Raw genomic sequence first — 22,705 nt, 5'->3', positions numbered from 1 at the left:
CTGATCCTTAAAAAAGGCTCATAATATTTATGCTTCGTGATTTGGATGCTCCGCGCTTATGTCATTGAAGCAATTCATTTTATTGGAAAATTTGTATAACAAAAAAGATTAAAACCAAGGATTTCATTGATACCGATAAATATGCCTTTTCAATTTTAAATGCCTCCAATTTCCTATCCCTATCAATGAAACTCAAGGACGGTCATTAGCTGGGATTCAAGTGATTGATAAGCGCAATACACATCTTTATAGCATTAGTGTTTCCGTGTATTGAAATACTTTTACAACAATGAGTAATATCTTTAATGAACATAATGAACAAAATTGGTCCAAGTATAGATCACTGAGGCACCCCGGAGTGCAGCCAGTTCGTTTCAGAGCAACCACTTTTAACTACTACTTTCTGCCAAAAATGTGTAAGAAAGTTTTCGAGAAATCTTGCAGCAGTAGAAGAGAATCCAAAGTAATGCCGTAATTTCATTAAGAGAATGGAGTGATCTACTGTGTCAAAAAATCTAAAAGTGACATCATAGTCAAATCACCCCTATCGTTATCGAAAAGTTAATAATATGTGTTAACGTTGAAACAATGTTGATTGCAATTAGTTTTACAAACTTAAGGCTTATACCGTTGTCACCAACGGCATTGGCTTTTTTAAATTTGTTACCCGTGTCTGGTGTGTACATCACATTTTCATTAAGTTTGAAATTTCGATTATTTATATATATACTCGACTGTAAAAGAAGTCATTGATCGAGTCAGGGTCCAAATCGCATTTCGAATCATTTTTACATGCAATCCCTTCTGACTTGAGATTTTTCCACAAGTTCTTGGTTGGTAAATTCGTGTCGTGTTATGAACAAATTGTCTAGCTCGTGGAATTTACTGGGGTTGTATATACACACAACTATACACTTCTTTAATGAATCACTAACTTTTCATAATTTAATGTTAAGAAGAGTTGAAGTTTTAAGTGATCCTTACTGATGTTTTTTGTAATAAAACTTCCACGCAGCGAATAGCAGTTTTTCCTAACTAGCGCATAATCATCGCATTTAGAGACGGTACTAGTTCTAATTCTGACAATTCGACATTGTGACACTTTTGACATTGTGAGGCATTACAAAAGGGGATAGGGTATTAGAGGCGTTGGTTTCACATTGCAATTGAGAAAGTGGTTGCTACCATGTGGCAACATATTACAAGTTGGACTTACATTGAGCATGTCGCGAGTTGATTCTGGATAGGAAAGAGTTTAACAAAATACAGTATCCATATCGAAGTTGAGATAGCATGACGGGCGTCTTCTTGCTTTCCTCAACGGCGAATTAAGAGTGTTCGTCTTTAAGAACGGGGCTCACCGGCCAATCTCCGGCATTATAGTCCGAGGTCTTTTTATGGATGTTTGTGAGTGCCTGTTTGTGTTCCCTTTCTTCATGCGGCTGAATTTTTAAATGCCGGATTTCCTTGTGGTGCTTGCGGGGATGACTTTTTGCGTTCCTGGGAGGAAGAGCCTCTTCCAACAGATGTCTGTTGGGATGTCCAGGTTGCTGGATGTTTAATAGAAACTGTTTGTTAGCGAGTATTCCCGTCTCGCTGTGTAAATGGTGTTCTGTTTGACATGGCAGTTTTAAGAGGTTTTTTTGCAGGACTGCAGCTTCCTCCAGGGTGTTTCTTTAAATCTGGATGAACTTATCGTAGACGCATACAAACGGTGGACCAATTGCTGTTCCTATGAGCATTTTTTTTCTTGGCTCCAAGTTCTGCCAACGAGTGGCTTACAGATTTCTATGCAGCTCTGAACTTAAAGTACAATATTTTTGTGTGCTGCACAGTCGTTAGACTAATGCCGTCGACATAGATTTTCAATATTGAGTCCACTTTGTCACCGAATATGCGGTAGGTGACAATGGTTAATCGCGCATGGGGAAGAAACTGGAATCGCTAGGGAGATAGTTGGTAATTTTGCATCAAAATACGTCAATGGAAGGGCCAGAGCCTGTTGCGATTATCGTGCAGTCATCGGCGTAATATACAATCGTTACTCCTTCTAGTAGGGAACTACAACCTCGTGCAGCATCCCTTGTTGAATTCTTCTGGGTTTAGTGTTAAGCTCCTGAATTAGATAGAAGCCTGCCGACTGCACAGATATTTTGCCGTTCCTTTATTGAGCTGGTTTGAGACTCTTTCTCTGCAGGGACTTGGCAGATAAAAGGCTACGGCCTATGTTTCATTGTACTTCACAAACAGTTTTCTAATTATTAAAGACTCCTTCCTTGCTCTGTGGTTAAAGCTGTTACAAATACCAGAGGCCTGTGGCAGCTCTAATGTTATGTTGTCATCTGCTGTGATCAAAACGATCGAAAGTCTATTACTTTTATGAACGACTTAGGTCCCAGAAACACGTGGGCGTAGTACCAAATCGTGATTTTCGATCACCATGTATATTTAATAATTTCAAAAACTGTGTGGGTTACTAAAAAAAATATATAGATACATACAAATATGCATAGTATGAACAACTTTCGCTAGCAAAAAATAAACAAAAACCAGAAATTTCTACTGCTTTTACCCAAAAAAGCTTTTAGGGTAGCTTTATTGTTGTTTTTTTATTTTTGTAGCTGTAGTGAGTTTCCGATTTTTGCATGCCTATATTTATTGCTTTTGCTTGGTAACCATTATTAATTTTCAACGCATGTTAAAAACCACAAACAAGTAAAAAAAAAAAACACAACAACAACAAAACAAAACCAAAAACATGAAAACCAAAACTCGCAAAGTTGAAAGCAATGATTGATATTGGCAATTTTTTTTTTATTTTTTGTGTGCTGCCACAACTTGGATAACAATAACTGTAAAATGCACTGTAAAACAATACGCACAACAATAACTTAAATAACAACAACAACAATAATAACTTCGAAAATAAATACCAACAACGCATTCGGCCGCGAAGTATCTTCCAGCCACTCAACAATATTTTCATCATCGCAAGCAACAACAACAACAAGAATACCCGCAACAACAACACACCTTACAGTCACAGCGTGGCATAATGCGCATACCAATGCAGCAACAACAACAACCACTCGCAGGAACGCAACAACAAATGCAAAACTATGGGCCAGCAAAACCTCAACAATATCAACATCACAATAATATTACCATACAACCAAATCATATTAGAACCAACGCAAATGCTAACAGCAACCTACCGTTATATCAGGGGTGTAGCGACAGTGGTGCTGGTGGTGGTATGGGTAACATTAGTGTTGAGGCTAAAACCAGCGGCGGAGCTACTGTTACATTTGATGAATTCACCGAATTCTATTGGCCACATGATACTCCAAAACAACAACAGCAGCAACAACAACTACAACAACAGCAAACACAAAAGCATCAACAACCCTCAATGCAACATAGCAATTACAATATTAGTATTGATATTAACGGCATGGATATGAACGTAGCGGGGCGTGGTATTACAATAGAAAACAATCTTTTTGGCAACACCTCTACAACCGCAAGCGCCAACATGGGACATACTTTTATTACACCTGCAGATATACCACCACCACCTCCGCATCCACCAAATATACATGCACGTAAACGTTATTTGAGCGCCAGCAAAAGTGTAGAGGAGAGAACGCGCCACGAAAGCGGTGGTGGACGTTGTCAGTGTGAACATCCGATTGAGTTTGTAGCGCAACAACAACAAATGCCCTCGCAACAGGAGCAATCAGCTGTGCAACAGCAACAACAACAACAGCCGCATCAATTATATACAGCACATCATAATGCCTATCATCCAACTCAGCAGCCGCACCAGCAACAGCAGCAACAACAGCAACAAATACCATCAACATATCGTCCACATTCACTTAGTCAATATTCTCACAGTGATTATAATCATTCACCACCACCACCACTTGTCACCACGCTCACACGCTCCGATTCGCATCGCAGTCAGCACAATTTCGTTGCTGTTGCGAACTCGACGTATTATAAAAACCGTTTCTTTGATGGTGCGCCACTACCACCACCCTCGCATCTATCCACTTCATCACTGTCGTCGAAAACTACTTTTGAAACGAGGCAGTTTAAGGTAAGCGGAAGTTTGAAAGAATGTGGAAGCATGTGTGTCAGAGAAAGTTACAACCAGGCATTACTTTAATTTTGGTATTTTTTTTCTCTTTATTAATTCTGTATACGTATAATATAATACATATCCATTCTAAAAAAAATTACATTTTTGTGCGAGAATCTACTTCATCTAATTTACAATTTCCGCGTATCCGTATGAAAAAAATGTATTGGTTGGCGCTATGAAGAAATTTTTTAGAAGTTTTTAAATTTCACCCTGTTCCTTACAACCGTGGTTACTTGACTCCTCGTATAAAAAATGGTAATTTTTTACTTGACAAAAACTCTTACAATAGCACAAAAATTGTCAAAGGAGTACCTGAAAACGCATTTTGATCTTAAAAAACTATTTAAATCTCGCAACATAAACGAATAAGTAGTTAAAGCGGATTTGGGCTCCTTAAAGAAAAGGAAGCAACATGGCTATCCACGCATACACTCGTATTCATGTTGAATAGTTTATATAGTTTGTCAGAATGTTGTAATGAAAAGTTGTTTGCTTTAAGACAGTTGTGGCACCCAAAATAATGCAAACCTTAAATGTTAGGTGACCCTAATTTAGTAGACCCGAAACCGAATAGGGATATGTCTAACCTCGATACTAATATGTAGGTATGCAGGCCATTCAATGATAATCAGGTTAAATAAAATTTGGGTTTGTCTTCGCAAAGTCAGCATAAATAAAGGGAATTTAGTATAGTTTTCCATAGGAAAGAAGTAACCTAGAATGTTGAGCCATTGTACATGGCCCTACAAAGTATAAGTCCCTTTTACATTAGAAAATCATTGAACTCAAATCGATCATGACATAGACTAAGAGGGTGATACAGGAGGGAAGTAGTTCAGCAACGCCTGTACCAAGCAGTTCTTAAAATTTTTGTTGCTAATTCTTGGTGTATTCCGTGTTTTATTTCACGCTTTCTTTTAAGAGGAATTGGCAAATGTAAAGGGGAATAAAACACACAAAAGGCAATGCCAGTAGAATTGAATTCAAGAATTCTGTAATTTAATTCAATAATTAGAAGTCAGAAATAAGAAATTGTTTAGATATTCACAAAAAACCGAATAATTACCCTCAAACGGCTGCAAAACTGGCTCAAAATGCTTTTTTAGTTAATTCTTTTTGTGTACAACAATATCACCAAAATTACATCAACCAAAAAATATCTTGACAGAGTACAAGTATTACTTTGCCGCCTTCGGATTAAAATAAAAAAAAAAAATAAATGTAAGGCGCGATAACCTCCGAAGAGATCTAAGGCCGAGCTTCTCTTCCAATTTGCGTCGTGCTCCTCTTTATTTTCCCTACAAATTGGCCGGACGGGACCTACATGTTTTATGCCGACTCCGAAAGGCATCTGCAAGGCAGATGAGTTTTCACTGAGGGCTTTTCATGGCAGAAATACACCCGGAGCGCTTGCCAAACACTGCCGAGGGGCGACTCCGCTTAGAAAAATTTTCTTCTAATTGAAAAACCTTATTTCTAAAATTTTGATGTTGCTTTGCCCGGGAGTTGAACCCAGGGCATACGGTGTGATAGGCGGAGCACGCTACCATCACACCACGGTGGCCGCCTTCGGATTATTGCTTCCAAAATTAAAGCGCGTCATTTGACACCTCTACCTAAATTTTTTGACATGTATTAGAAATCGATGCCTGTGGTAAATAATGCCTTCCATTGAATATTTATTTCTAAATTTAATGCCAAAATCAGTATAGGATGCTACTTTTTCCTCAAAAGATACTAAAATATCAAAACTAACAAATATCTTTGAATGCGGAATAGTCTTAATTAAAGATTTCCCATATGTGGAGCCAAGTAACCATCGCACATTTTAAGATTGTGTGATTTTCATCACAAACATATTGTAACGAATTTACTGCAAATCCTCTTATTTGCAACCTTCTGCTAAGTTCGAATCACTAAACTGTTGAATAAATAACTCCAATATTGAATAATGGAAAAATGGCCTTTATTAAAGTACTTCACAATAACACTACAACTGATTTTCAAAATAATACTGCTATTGCTCGCCAGATGGCGTCTTAATCAAAATTGATTCTAGCGCCTCTACGGTTGCGGCCTTATATACTCTTTGATTTCCTCGCTGCATCTGCTAGGCGCTTCCATTTCCAGAATCTACTAGTTGGCCATCACCTATCAAATTTCAGAGCTGTAACTACAGATGCACGATTTTATAGCTTATTTCATTGCATACTTTCGGGAGGATATATGCATGTGGATGTGCGTTGCTCTTCACTGCATGTACGTACATATGTGTAGACGTAATGATTGATAGATACATAATGATTGTTTTATGGATGTGCATACAATCACTGCTTAGCATCGGCTTAGAGATGGCAGTACCCCTTAGTGTTGCTAATATTCGTAACAATATTAATACGCATTCTAGGTATAATAAATTAGCTCCTGATGTATATTTGCTTGCCGGAGAAGACTTTTTTCACTTCGATTTAAGTTCATCGCACTTAAGTAGCAAATTGTTTAATTTCACGCAACTTTTGACAGCAGACCACCAACTTAAAACCTCTTTTAAAAAATACAAATCAGGCTCATGTCATTTTAAATTTAAAATACTTTTTTAGAGATAAAATAGTGTTTAAATGGACTATAACAGACTTAAAATGATATTTAATTTAGAACCATGTTTAAACCAATAAAACTCCATTTTATTTCGACTATGATTACGGGCCCATGTTTTTGTGGTGAACCAAATTCCCGCGTGATATCTATGTGTGTATTACTTATTACATAAATTTCTTGTACTTAACAATTCTAGGTTTGAGAAATTGGTTTTCATTTTAAATACACCTCTGAAATTGCTGCGCATAAAATTAGTACTACTCAATTTCAATACGCATTATACTCAGATGTAACTGAAATATGTGTCTATGTTACACCCTCTACACTAATTCTATGTGTTCTATGCGTGTCCACTATCCATCGCAACTGATGCAGCTATATGTTATACACAGCCATACAACAGAGGGTTGTGTCTCCGCTTTTCGGTACACCCTGTGCTGTAGCAAGTTATTTAACCACTGCCGCTAGATGGGTCTCCTAAGCATTGTCTAAGCGAGGATAAGCGTATTTTTCTACGCCCAAACGTTGTTCTAACAAAAATATTTTTTTTTTGGGCGAATCCCAAAATTTCTGTCAATAAACACTTTTTAGGAGCATTTCAACCAGTTGTATACATTCAGGCGCTTAATTTAAAACAAATATAAGTTAAAAATAAGAAAATATAAATTTGATTGAAAAGTTAGAAACTAAATGTAAAAGATGCATACTTTTGAAGGCAAATTTATACTCAGCTGTACTTGTACACTGAGTATTATAACTTTGATTGGTTGGTTTTACAAATATAAAGGAATTGATAGACTTCCATATATCAAAGTCATCAGTATTGAAATAAAATTTGATTAAGCCATCTCCGCCAGTCCGTCCGTCCGTTAGCACGATTCCACGCTCAATTTTTTGATATCGAAAATTCAGAAAAATTGAAAAAATTAGATAATTGAAAAACAAATACCACTAAGCTAATGAAATTTAGTAGGTGGATTGCCGCAAAACATAAATTACAAAAAATTTTCGAACACGGGCTCAAAAGAGCGTTTCAAGTGCACGGCTGGATATGTAATGTTCGGTTTCGGCGTGTATGGTGATAAGGTTAATATAATCAAATAATGCTACGAAGAGAAAGCTAAAATTAGCGTGAGGATCTCCGAGTCGCACCAGAAAGGTATCCGATAAGTTGCCGTAGATGGTGGTATACCCGCGAGACTAAGCGGAGTCAGCGCCTGAAGCTAAAGATGCAAGTTGATAGGATTTAAATCCGAAATTGTTACCAGAAAATAAGGCAGATGATGGAGGCTTTACGGTCTGCATGTATCATTTGGTAACCTGGTTAGCGTCTTACAAATAGAGCTTAAATTATGGTTATGTTATCTTTGCTAGCCATGGTACTGACGAACCCGATACCCTAATTCTTACGAACGAAGAACGTCTCCAGGAAGATCGAATTTGTTTGGAGCAAAATAATGTTGCAGTAAACTGGCTAACTGATTCACAGATGGATCGAAGTTGGGTGGGATCATGCCTATGACACTTTCCAAGCGAAAGTTGCCGCTATTCATGCAGTGTATGGAATTATATCCAGTGCTACTACGGTTAGAGAATTCAACATCTCCTTCGATAGTTAAACAACCGTTAAAGTACTAAACCCAACTGAAATGCTTGTCGAACTGACTCAACGTCCATCTGTCCAAAAGCAGACAGAGCGTGTCCAACGGATATTCTAATTACTACAAATGCCAAATTCTGATTAACGGATCCGCATTATGATTTCGCCGTACACAATTTTGTCTGAGAACCGGATGATGTCAATCCTGAAGGAAAAAATAATAGATCATATGAAGTGAATTTATTGCGGGAGAAAGTCAGATATATGTAGGCATCTTACTTACTTAATTTCAGCTTAACCTGAACGGTTATGACCGGGGTTATCTTCTTATCCGAGGTTTTTTAGATATTTTCATTGGAGTGTAGTTTGACGTGGCGTGTCCAAAGCCCGGCGCACAACCCGCTCAGCGGGGCTGAAAATATTACTGGCACATTTATATAGCGATCCGCTTGATCCAAGACAGACGTCCGTTGGCAGTCGCACCTTGTGTTGGTTAGACGCCGCCGATCCCCCCGTTAGCCGTTATATTGAGTTTGCAGGGTGACCTAGCCTGGTTGTCGCTTTTCACATTGGCTCACTACTAAACGTATGTTCAGTGGCTATCTAAAGGTTACCTGGCCGCAAGAGAACGGAAGTAGTGAGCGGCTTGAGACGTTGGCAAAAGAATCGCTCTGACCATTTCCAGGTGAATGGCGGTCAGAAGTTCAACCACTTGCGTGGCTTCACCCTCCGTAGGCATCTAAATCGTTTTTTTTTTCTTCCAATTCCCTGAAAAAGCGACTTTGATTAACTCCATTTTTACTTTACAAAAAATTGGCTTAAATCTCTTAAGCACAGTTGGAAAAAATATAAATTGCTGAACAAAACAGTGCAAGAAAATTTTTCTTTTAAGAAAATTTGTAGAAAAAACGGAACGTACCACATCTACATCCAGCACAGGATAACGATAACACTCCCCAAGGCCTTCGGAAAGTGTCGTTAGCGCTACAACAACAACAGGATTAACTTATAAGCTTATTATTCCAGAAGACAGTGTCCAGTTACTATGCACATCATGGGCCTTAAGTCCTCTCTCTTTAGTGATTTGCGCAACTTTTTTAGACTTATATCGTAGCATTTGCACATGATCTTTGAAATTCCGCAGCCACATGCTTCTGTCCACGCCTTTTCTGCTTGATGATTTATCATCATCTATATAACTCCTATCTCCTTCGTTCAGACATTTCAAACAAAAATTATCAATATCGCCGATCTCTGATAAATATTTCAACATTCAACTCAGGCAATGTGTTTTTTGCGCATCCTATCCTTTCCACAATTGCACTCTCCCTAACTGACTGAAATCATTTTTATTGTACACTCAACTCAGAAGTACGTTAGCTGGTTTATTTGAATGTGTTTGATGTACAACGCCCAGATGATTGACCAAATTGATGTGCATATTTTATGCAAAAGAGTAAACGAGGATATGAGTTTTATTGTTGGTCAGCATTCATCCAATGCGATAGTCATATAAAACCACTTAAGCACTTTAACCACACTAGTAAAAATGTAAATATAAGTGTGCTTCTTCTTCTTCATATTTAACAAGAATGATTTATGACATCTTTGAATAACTTAAAACAGCAGAAAAGGTAGATAGCTAGCTGCTCAGATTGAAGCGGTAGTTAAGTTGATAAGCGTTACAAGTGTTTATATGAGTGTATGTATGTTTGTAGTTTTGAATTGAAATTGAATAAAATTTTGAGTATATGAAATATAGTAAAAAGTAGAGAAGAATGTAGTGAATATCAAAGTAAAAGCAATAAAGGAAACAGCTATAAATTAGCTGATTAGAGCTAGACACTAAAGCAATCATTTATCAAAGTGCTGATATGATTTTGATCCGTTTTGTTATGATTTAGTGTGCAGATAAGTTCACCAACGACAAATTTTACTAGGGTGGTAGGATTTTGGACCAGGTTGTTTGACGCTCATAGAGGTGCGTCTATTTCAAATTTCGTCTCTTGTCATATGACAATATTATTCCTCCCGCTATGAAGTCATAACTTGGCAGTGAGGTAGGCTTAATGCACACAAAAAATTACTAGATGCTTCAAATGCATAAGAAGGCTAAAGTTTTTCGGCACCATAAATAATAGATATGTAAGGAGAGCATATTCTGGTGATATATATCTCAGGCGCGATTTTTCAGTACTATTTCAACTCAGTTTGTCAGTTGAACAACGCCTAAACCTATTCGGAAGTTTTTCAGTTTACTTTAATTGAAGATTAAGCTAAGCTTAAGCTGACTTATTTTATTTTGTTGATTTTCCGACAAGATGGATAAATAATGTATATTGGAACGATTTTCCCTTCATCCCTTGTCAAATTTGGTTTCGAGACAAAAAGGTTTCGCCGTAGTCCCATCATCAGTGTCGATTTTCGTTTTCATCTGTTGTTGACTTTTGTCTTGTATTTATAGTTCGTAGATACAAGTGCAGGTATTGTCAAATTGATGCTTGTGTATATTTAGTTATGTATATGTGCTGTGTGTTCATTCAGAACCGAGGATGGTTTTTACTGATCGATATACCTGGCTGACTGAGGCAGGTAAAATTCTGTAATTTAATCGTTTGACCTTCTTTGTGGGTTTGTTGTTTTGTGTTTATTTGTTGTTGTGTGTTTGCCTGATATACCTGTGTGATTAATTTGTTGCTTGTGAACAAGTTTTAAAGGCTCAACTATTATGCCAGAAATTGTGTTTATCTGTTCGTTTATTATTCTACCGTCGAATGTTTTCTCTTTACAGGTTTCCATTTTTTCGAGTACGTTCAGTCGTCGGCCTTTTGTTTGTATGTGAAGAATCCTGACTGTTTTATTGATGATTGCCGGCAAACATACATTTTCGACCATGTGATTCTCGAATTTGGACTCTGCTATGATGTTAGGATTGCGTGTTTTTTTGTTGTAATCTCTAATGTGTTCTCTGAACTACGTTCTTATTTGCCCTCCTTTTTGTAATATATAACTATGTTGCCATCCGCAGGTGAGCTTGTATACGCCGTGGCTGCTAAAAGGATCGTTTGTACAATATGGATATCAAATGGAAGCTGTTTATGAGTACTTTCGTACTGGGTATTTCTTGTACCCCTGGGTGACTAGGTTCTCGAGATATACCCCAAAACGTGGACCCGAGCACCAGTTTTCATACCTAACGGTGACTAGGGTCTTGAGATAGAGGCCAAAGCGTGAATCAGGGTAACACTAGGATGTGTTTTTATATTATGGCTACCAAATTGAAGCTGTTGATGAATGCCTTAGTAGGGGGTAGTTTTCAAACCTATTGGTGACGAGGGTCTCGAGATATAGGCCAAAACGTGGTCCCTGATACCCCTAGAAGTTGTGTGTAATATGGATAGCAAATTAAAGCTGTTGATGTGTGCGTTAGTACAGAGTAATTTTTACCTCGCTGGGTAACTATGGTCTTGAGATATAGGCCAAAAAATGGACCCGGATACCCCTACAATGTGTGTGTAATATGGATATCAAATGAAAGCTCTTGCTGAGAGCTTTCAAGTAATTTACATTGTCATATTCGATTTGGTGGCACCAATATGGCAAAACTGATAAATAAGCATGCGAAGCCGAAATAAAGACATGAATTAATAATACCCACATACCTATATACATATGTACGTCCTATTCGATTTGCCTGAAATTTGGTGTATCAATTTGCCTGTATTAGTATTTATGATCCTTTTTTTCCGGGAACTAGACCAGAGACGGACTGGGATTGGGATTAGGACTAGGACTGTGGCTGATACTCGGAGTGGGACTGGGACTCGGAATATGACTGGAACAAAATACGTACCACCCTCTGTGACTGGCAATAAGAGATAAAAAAGAATGAAAAGAACTTGAGAGAAGAGAAAAGAGGGAAGGAGAAGGAGACTGAGAAAGAGATAGAGTGGGACGAAATAGAGATAGATGAATCGAAAAAGACGAAGGGAGGAATGAATAAAAGGATTAAGAAAACTATAAGAGGGGGGAGACAGAGTTAGACGGAAAACGCTTATTAAGATGTAGGCAGATGGACCAAATTTAGGGCAGAACAACGTATGCCGGGTCTGCTAGTATATACATATATAAACAAACAATTACTCGGAAATTTTCTTATGAAGAATTATAGCAAAATATTTTGTCAAAGCCACGTTCATTTAATTTCTCTGCAATGTGCGTCAATATCAATCTGTTTGTTTAACTAATTAACAATTTCCCTTAAAGGTATTAATTAAATAGGCTAATTAGGCTCCTATAACAGAAAATTTATATGGAAATGTTATTATAAATGCTTAATATGCTTTTTGTATTTGCCACGCGACCGCCGTGTTGTGATGGTAGCGTGCTTCGTTTACCACACCGAAGATTCTGGGTTCACGGCTCGGGCAAAGCAACATCAAAAATCTTAGAAACGACGTTTTTCAATTAGAAGAACATTTTTCTAAGCGGAGTCGCCCCTCGGCAGCTCCTCAGTGAAAACTGATCTGCCTTGCAGATACCGTTCGGAGTCAACGTAAAAACATGTAGGTGTCGTCGCGCCAATCTCTATGTAAAATTAAAAGAAGCATGACGCAAATTGGAAATTAAGCTCGGCCTAAAATCTCTTCGAAGGTTATCGCGCTTTGCATTTATTTATTAATTTTATTTATAATAGACCGAGTGAAAACAAACAAGATTTTTTATTGTATAGACTTGACTTTAATTAAGATGTATTGTTGGTATTTAAAATTCCTGAAATTTTTACTGAAAAATATTTGCATATTTTTTATTCACATGACTCAGTTAGGTATAAATATCGCCCGCAAAATTAATCACGTTACAGTTTATATTTTAAAAGTGGTGACAAAAGTTCTAGAATTAAAATGTATTCACAAATTTATTTAACGATCCTGTTTGTCGTTATAAGCCGCCGTTTATCCTATACCAATGGGCAATTTCGCGTGAAAAATGGCAGAGAAATCGAAATAAAGGACAGTCCACATACGGTTGCAATATTTCATCGTTCCAAATATATATGCGTTGGATCTTTAGTCAATTTGAATACGGTGGTTACAGCTGCGCATATCGTTTTCAATAAAAAATGGAGCAAGCTCGAGGTTCTAGCTGGTGAAACCGATATACGTAAATTTGGCAATGGAAATGTGCAACAACTCAAGGTGCGGTGTGTAATTCTTGGTGATGGTTATACTAAAGGATCACATTATATGGATATCGCTTTGGTTAAATTGGATGGATCTTTTGCAAGTGGTGTGACAGTAGAACCAGTAAAAATTTGCGATTTCGATTTAAAACCGGGCATGCCAATGCAAATCAGTGGGTGGGGCACTGTATCTGCTAAAATTCGGGCAGCTAAAATCATACTCGAAACTATTGAAATGCATACAATGCAAAAGGATGAATGCCAGCACTATCATTCAGGTACGAAGCCACCGACAAGTCTATCAGAAACAATCATTTGTGGGCGACCAAGTGGCAGTAATATGGAAAAAGGAGAGTCTGGAGCGGGGGCAATTGTCAGAAAAAAACTTTGTGCGGTGCTACATGGTGGTTGTGATGATCTTAGGATTCCGCCTGTATTTACAGATTTAACAAATAACAGAGTAATAGACTTTTTAAGACGCAATATAGATTGAAGGGTGTTGTTTTAAATTCACTTTTGAGTGAAATATCACCCTTACTCGACAGAACACCGAATTCGGAAACATTTTGAGATAGGTCGTTTTCGAAACAACAGTTGAAATATGGTGACATTCCACTCAGCAGTCGAAATAGTCATATTTTTTTAATATATAACGTACAAATAAATTGTTATGATTGGGAGTAAATAAATATTTTTGATTGTATGCAATGAAAGTGGTACGCATGTAAATGCATTAAAGTATGAGACCAAAGTTTGATCATGACTGTAGAGTTTTTTCGTATATGAATAGATCATGAGATAGAAAGAAAATTGCGAAACAACTGCTTTGAGGCCCTGGCAAACTCTGTGTAAAACAGCTGATCCAACCAACTCTTTGGAAGCCAACGTAATCGATTATTGAAGTCATAGAATAACGCCTTAATCATAACGATACCATAACCAACCAATTAGTTTTTGGTTTTCCCCCATACCCATAATCTATAAATTTTGACGTTGGCGAATTTATTCACGTCTTGGAGATTATATTTTTCGTTTCGAAATTTTTTACATTTTCTATTTCATGCAGCTATCACATATTTTAAGTTAAGGGACCAATAACCGATGCCAGTATACATACATATATCTACGGTTAAGTGAAAATATGTTTACGAATTGGGCGTTATGAATATGGAAAGTTTCCAGGGCCTTGAGCCGCTGATATTTTACCAAAATTGATTTTAGGTTGACAAAAGCTATCGATGGATGTCGCACTGGTCAAACTGTTTTGAAAACTCTCAGAATGCGGAGCATAGCTTGGCATGTAAAAGTTGACAGCTAATTAGTAGTTTTATTGTTATTGAGCTTCGGTCGTAAAAAAATTTAAGAAAGAACTCGTGTGCGCCTAGAAATATGTTATCCTTAACTTCTTGTCCTTCAAACGGCCAAAAAGATTAGATGTTCCTACGAGTGCAATCATCCAGCCAGCCATATGTTTAACTGTCAAAAGGAAGGTTTCGTTTCTATGACTACCATGCTGAAAAAAATATGTTGCAATCTTTTAGGCGCATATTATTTAATTTTTACTATTCTAAGTGAATTTCATAATTCGTCTATGTGCCGTTCTGTGCTATTTTCATTGAAATAAAATTTGTTATTTGTTTCTGAATCTTAATTTCACGCTATTCATTAAAATAACCACCAACCCTAATGTACTGCTTATCTCCTTCTACACACTCAAACTACATTTCAACACAGAAAACTTGTTGCAGCAACATGCTGCCAACAATAGAAACACCACTCGAGTCTAATTAATTTCTAATGTGCACATGGGGCGTATGAGCAACATGTTAATCCAGTTCACTAAGTAAAGCAACAACAAAAGGAAAACCGATATTAGTTTATAAGAAAGTTTTAGCTCACACATATCGGACACTTAACCAGCTGAACACGAATAACACTTAAGTGCGCAACGGGTGGAAGCAATAGAAATGAAATACAACAAGTAAGGAAGGTTAAGTTCGGGTGTAACCGAACATTACATACTCAGTTGAGAGCTATGGTGACAACATAAGGGAAAATAACCATGTAGGAAAATGAACCGAGGGAAACCCTGGAATGTGTTTGTATGACATGGGTATCAAATGAAAGGCATTAAAGAGTATTTTATGAGGGAGTGGGCCATAGTTCTATAGGTGGCCACCATTTAGGGATATAGCCATAAAGGTGGACCAGGGGTGACCCTAGAATTTGTTTGTACAATATGGGCATCAAACGAATGGCGTTAATGAGTATTTTAAAAGGGAGTGGGCCTTAGTTCTATATGTGGATGCCGTTTCGGGATATCGCCATAAAGGTGGACCAGGGGTGACTCCAGAATGCGTTTGTACGATACGGGTATCAAATGAAAGGTGTTAATGAGTATTTTAAAAGGGAGTTGGCCTTAGTTCTATAGGTGGACGCCGTTTCGAAATATCGCCATAAAGGTGGACCAGGGGTGACTCTAGAATGTGTTTGTACAATATGGGTATCAAAAGAAAGGTGCTAATGAGTATTTTAAAAGGGAGTAATCCTTAGTTCAATAGGTGGACCCCGTTTCGAGATATCGCCATAAAGGTGGACCAGGGGTGACCCTAGAATTCGTTTGTACAATATGGGCATCAAACGAAAGGTGCTAATGAGTATTTTAAAAGGGAGTAATCCTTAGTTCAATAGGTGGACGCCACTTCAAGATATCGCCATAAAGGTGGGCCAGGGGTGACTCTAGAATTCGTTTGTGCAATATGGGAGTGGGCCTTAGTTCTATAGGTGGACGCTTTTCGAGGTATCGCAATAAAGGTGGACCAGGGGTGACTCTAGACTTTGTTTGTACGATATGGGTATCAAATGAAAGGTGTTAATGAGTATTTTTAAAAGGGAGTGGGCCTTCGTTCTATAGGTGTTCGCCTTTTCGATATATCGCCATAAAGGTGGACCAGGGGTGACTTTAGAATATGTTTGTACGATATGGGTATCAAATGAAAGGTGTTAATGGGTATTTTAAAAGGGCGTGGGGCTTGGTTCTATAGGTGGACGCCTTTTCGAGATATCGTCATAAAGGTGGACCAGGGGTGACTCTAGAATGAGTTTGTACGATATGGGTATCAAATTAAAGGTAATAATGAGAGTTTTAAAAGGGAGTGGTGATAGTTGTATATGTGAAGGCGTTTTCCAGATATCGACCAAAATGTGGACCAGGGTGACCCAGAACATCATCTGTTGGATACGGCTAATTTATTTGTATATGTAATACCTGCCAAGCTTTCAAGGGTTTTTTATTTCGCACTGCAGAACTTTTTCATATTCTTCTACTTAATATGGTAGGTGTCACAACCATTTTAAAAAGTTTTTTCTAAAGTTATATTTCGCGTCAATAAAACAATCCAATTACCATGTTTCATCCCTTTTTTCGTATTTGGTATATAATTATGGCATTTTTTTTATTTCTCGTAATTTTCGATATCGAAAAAGTGGGCGTGGTCATAGTCGGATTTCGTTCATTTTTCATACCAAGATAAAGTGAGTTCAAGTAAGCACGTAAACTAAGTTCGTGTTAGCGGCCATGCGGAAGGACAGCCGGACGACTGTGTATAAAAACTGGGCGTGGCATCAACCGATTTCGCCCATTTTCAAAGAAAACAGTTAGCGTCATAAAATCTATGCCCGTACAAAATTTCAAAAGGATTGGTTAATTTTTGTTCGACTTATGGCGTTAAAAGTATCCTAGACAAATAAATGAAAAAGGGCGGAGCCACGCCCGTTTTGAAATTTTCTTTTATTTTTGTATTTTGTTGCACCATATCATTACTGGAGTTGAATGTTGACATAATTTACTTATATACTGTAAAGATATTAAATTTTTTGTTAAAATTTTACTTTAAACAAATTTTTTTTTTTAAAGTGGGCGTGGTCCTTCTCCGATTTTGCTAATTTTTATTAAGCGTACATATAGTAATAGGAGTAACGTTCCTGCCAAATTTCATCATGATATTTTCAACGACTGCTAAATTACAGCTTGCAAAAGTTTTAAATTACCTTCTTTTAAAAGTGGGCGGTGCCACGCCCATTGTCCAAAATTTTACTAATTTTCTATCCTGCGTCATAAGTTCAACTTATCTACCAAGTTTCGTCGATTTATCTGTCTTTTCTAATGAATTATCGCACTTTCTCGGTTTTTCGAAATTTTCGATATCGAAAAAGTGGGCGTGGTTATAGTCCGATATCGTTCATTTTAAATAGCGATCTGAGATGTGTGCTCAGGAACCTACATACCAAATTTCATCAAAATACCTCAAAATTTACTCAAGTTATCGTGTTAACGGACGGACATACGGACGGACATGGCTCAATCAAATTTTTTTTCGATCCTGATTATTTTGATATATGGAAGTCTATATCTATCTCGATTCCTTTATACCTGTACAACCAACCGTTATCCAATCAAAGTTAATATACCCTGTGTGCAAAACACGCTGAGCATAAATACGCTAATTAGGCTCCTATAATAGACAATTTATATGGAAATGTTATTAAAAATGCTTAATAAGCTTTTTATATTTGCCAGGCGGCCGCCGTGTTGTGATGGTAGCGTGCTCCGTTTACCACACCGAAGATTCTGGGTTCACGGCTCGGGCAAAGCAACATCAAAAATCTTAGAAACGACGTTTTTCAATTAGAAGAACATTTTTCAAAGCGGAGTCGCCCCTCGGCAGCTCCTCAGTGAAAATTGATCTGCCTTGCAGATACCGTTCGGAGTCAATGTAAAAACATGTAGGTGTCGTCGCGCCAATTTGTAGGAAAAATTAAAAGAAGCATGACGCAAATTGGAAATTAAGCTCGGCCTAAAATCTCTTCGACGGTTATCGCGCCTTGCATTTATTTATTAATTTTATTTATAATGGACCGAGTGGAAACAAAAAAGATTTTTGATTGTATAGCCTAGACTTTAATTAATATGTATTGTTGGTATTTAAAATTCCTGAAATTTTTACTGAAAAATGTTTGCATATTTTTTATTCACATGACTCAATTAGGTATAAATACCGGCCGCAAAATTAATCACGTTATACTTTACACTTAAAAAGTGGTGACTAATGTTCTTAAACTAAAATGTAATCACACATTTATTTGACGATCCTGTTTGTCGTTCTAAGCTGCCGTTTATCCTATACCAATGCGCAATTTCGCGTGAAAAATGGCAGAGAAATCGAAATAAAGGACAGTCCACATACGGTTGCAATATTTCATCGTTCCAAATATATATGCGTTGGATCTTTAGTCAATTTGAATACGGTGGTTACAGCTGCGCATATCATTTTCAATAAAAAATGGAGCAAGCTCGAGGTTATAGCTGGTGAAACCGATATACGTAAATTTGGCAATGGAAATGTGCAACAACTCAAGGTGCGGTGTGTAATTCTTGGTGATGGTTATACTAAAGGATCACATTATATGGATATCGCTTTGGTTAAATTGGATGGATCTTTTGCAAGTGGTGTGACAGTAGAACCAGTAAAAATTTGCGATTTCGAATTAAAACCGGGCATGCTAATGCAAATTAGTGGGTGGGGCACTGTATCTGCTAAAAGTCGGGCAGCTAAAATTATTCTCGAAACTATTGAAATGCATACAATGCAAAAGGATGAATGCCAGCGCTATCATTCCGGTACGAAGCCACCGACAAGTCTATCAGAAACAATCATTTGTGGTCGACCAAGTGGAAGTAATATGGAAAAAGGAGAGTCTGGAGCAGGGGCAATTGTCAGAAAAAAACTTTGTGCGGTGCTACATGGTGTTTGTGATGATCTTAGGATTCCGCCTGTATTTACAGATTTAACAAATAACAGAGTAATAGACTTTTTAAGACGCAATATAGATTGAAGGGTGTTGTTTTAAACTCACTTTTGTGTGGAATTCACCCTTACTCGACAGAACACCGATTTTGGAAATATTTTGAGATAGGTCGTTTTCGAAACAACAGTTGAAATATGGTGACATTCCACTCAGCAGTCGAAATAGTGAAATTTTTTCATATATCATGTACAAATAAATTGTTATGATTTGGAGTAAATAAATATTTTTGATTGTATGCAATGAAAGTGGTACGCATGTAAATGCATTAAAGTATGAGACCAAAGTTTGATCATGATTGTAGAGTTTTTTCGTATATGAATAGATCATGAGATAGAAAGAAAATTGCGAAACAACTGCTTTGAGGCATTGGCAAACTTCGTGTAAAACAGCTGATCCAACCAACTCTTTGGAAGCCAACGAAATCGATTATTGAAGTCATAGAATAACGCCTTAGTCATAACGATACCATAACCAACCAATTAGCTTTTGGTTTTCCCCCATACCCATAATCTATAAAATTTTACGTTGGTGAATTTATTCACGTGTTGGAGATTATATTTTTCGTTTCGAAATTTTTTACATTTTCTATTTCATGCAGCTATCGCATATTCTAGGTTAAGGGACCAATAACCGATGCCAGTATACATATATCCATGGTAAAGTGAAAATATGTTTACGAATATGTTTATGAATATGGAAGGTTTCCAGGGTCTTGGGGCGCTGATATTTTACCAAAATTGATTTTAGTTTGACAAAAGCTATCGATGGATGTCGCACTGGTCAAACTGTTTTGAAAACTCTCAGAAAGCGGAGCATAGCTTGGCATGTAAAAGTTGACAGCTAATTAGTAGTTTTATTGTTATTGAGCCTCGGTCGTAAAAAAATCTAAGAAAGAGCTCGTGTGCGCCTAGAAATATGTTATCCTTAACTTCTTGTCCTTCAAACGGCCAAAAAGATTAGATGTTCCTACGAGTACAATCATCCAGCCAGCCATATGTTTAACTGTCAAAAGGAAGGTTTCGTTTCTATGACTACCATGCTGGAAAAAATATGTTGCAATCTTTTAGGCGCATATTATTTAATTTTTACTATTCTAAGTGAATTTCATAATTCGTCTATGTGCCGTTCTGTGCTATTTTCATTGAAATAAAATTTGTTATTTGTTTCTGAATCTTAATTTCACGCTATTCAGTCAAATAACCACCAACCCTAATGTACTGCTTATCTCCTTCTACACACTCAAACTACATTTCAACACAGAAAACTTGTTGCAGCAACATGCTGCCAACAATAGAAACACCACTCGAGTCTAATTAATTTCTAGTGTGCACATGGGGCGTATAAGCAACATGTTAATCCAGTTTACTAAGTAAAGGAACAACAAAAGGAAAACCCATATTAGTTTATAAGAAAGTTTTAGCTCACACATATCGGACACTTAACCAGCCGAACACGAATAACACTTAAATGCGCAGCGGGTGGAAGCAATAAAAATGAAATACAAAAACAATAACACATAACATAAACACAATAATGGTAAACACAAAGCAGCGCATTATTCATAAACTTAAGCCATTACTAAATGCTTATTGCTCAAGAAAAAGCAAGCTGAATAACAAAGGAATTATGAGAATGGCAGATGACAGAGCAACAAGGAAGACAAGATAAACAATTGTCTGCTTATTATGTTTGTGCTGTCATATGTACAATTATTGCTTTTATTTTATTGACAATTACAGACACACTAGCTTTTGTGTTTTTTATTGCGCCATTATTGACCTCTCTTAAGGACATATGTCAGTTACATACCTAAACCTATCAGTACTAGGTTTTTATAAAATCTTAAGGTTATATAGAGTTCTTAAAGCAAAACAACCGATTTACTGAGCTGGGATTGAGAGATTCAAGGGATTGATAAGCGCAATACAAAGCTTTATTGCTTCAGAGCTTCCGCAACCCAATTGTCAACCTCACCTACGGGAGGGGAATCCTGTTACAAACATGAATGTATCATACACATATTTAACAGGCGAAACTCTGGCAACTCCAAGTTCCTCATAGAACTAGGGGATGGGGTGGCGGTATGGTCTAGAAAGTTCAAAGTGATGGTCAAAGGACCAGGAACATAGATAACACTCCCCAAAACCTTCGGGGAGTGTAATTATCGTTAATACAACAACAACAATCTACTGAGCCGATCGCTCTAGTTCTAGTTATACAATCTCATATTTGTACTACCAAATGCCATAGGAGTATTTTTAACTGTTATTTCAAACAAAATTTGTATTTTTAGATTATATTAACTGGAAAGTTGCTGTTTAGAGAGCACGAACAAGTTCAGTTTACTTTGATTGAATTTCTCAGGTGCTCATCAGGTAAGAAGCGTATCGAAAGTTGTAGGCAGAGAAAAACTGAGAGATGAGTAGACATTAGGTGTGTTTCTTTGTACATGTGTATACATATGCACTTAAACTTTATATGGACTGCGAAGTGCTTAACTTTAGTATTTCTCCAGTTTATCTCTTTTACTTCTATGACGGAAAAGTGTGTGTGTTCACGATTTAACGCAACCGATTCAGTTATAGGTTTACACTATGACCAACAGAGGTCCTTGTCTCCGCCATTATGCGCAAAACATTTTGTAGCGAGTTATTCAACCACTGCCGCGAATCTTCAAAAACAGCCGTTAGATGGGTCTCCTAAACATTATCTAAGTGATGTTAAGCGTTTTTTTTTACCCGCAAATTAGATGTATACACAAGTAAACAAAAAACACGACTATTATGAGTAAACCTTTGACATTTAACCGAGAACTATATCTAGACATATATGCTGAAATTCAAAGTTGACTGAAGGGTGGAAAAAAAATTCAGAACAGTTCGAGAAAATGTTTGTTGCGTTGCTTCGCCTGACACATGCGATCATTGTGTGGCCGCACCTCTTTCTAAAATGAGACTGGGTTTATGCATAAAAAAAATTAAAGGCGCAATAACATCTGCGCTAGATCGGAACTTGTGCTATTCAACCCTGTTACGGTTGTCAGCGTCAACCATCACTTCGTATCATCGTCGACATCACGTCGTATCAACATCAATGTCACGTCAATGCATAATTGGTATTTACTAAGGCAATGTATTGATGTCGACGTGATATCGATAAAAATGCGATCCTGATATTTTTGACAGTTGTTTATTTACAATTTGTATTGAGTTAATTTTTTGTTTAGTGGACAATTTGTGGATCTAAATAATTGCTGAAATCTATTAGTGCACAATTAAGCATTCTGGGCAAAATACACACAAGGAAT

General features: G+C 37.2%; 1 long non-coding RNA gene and 1 pseudogene across 1 annotated transcript; one reads left to right on the top strand and one right to left on the bottom strand.

The window, feature by feature from the left end:
- Window positions 1-22,705, top strand: part of LOC137253827 (venom dipeptidyl peptidase 4-like) — an 81,056-nt pseudogene that overhangs the window by 8,251 nt on the left and 50,100 nt on the right.
- Window positions 7,936-11,388, bottom strand: LOC137252037 (uncharacterized). The gene is made up of 3 exons (XR_010953434.1): window positions 9,268-11,388; window positions 8,632-9,116; window positions 7,936-8,553 (listed from the first exon to the last, which is right to left on the bottom strand). It is a non-coding gene; the product is annotated as an uncharacterized lncRNA (long non-coding RNA).

The sequence above is a fragment of the Eurosta solidaginis genome, chromosome 5 (assembly GCF_040869045.1).
Source record: "Eurosta solidaginis isolate ZX-2024a chromosome 5, ASM4086904v1, whole genome shotgun sequence".
NCBI lineage: Eukaryota > Metazoa > Arthropoda > Insecta > Diptera > Tephritidae > Eurosta > Eurosta solidaginis.
This window is presented reverse-complemented; position numbering and strand designations above follow the sequence as displayed.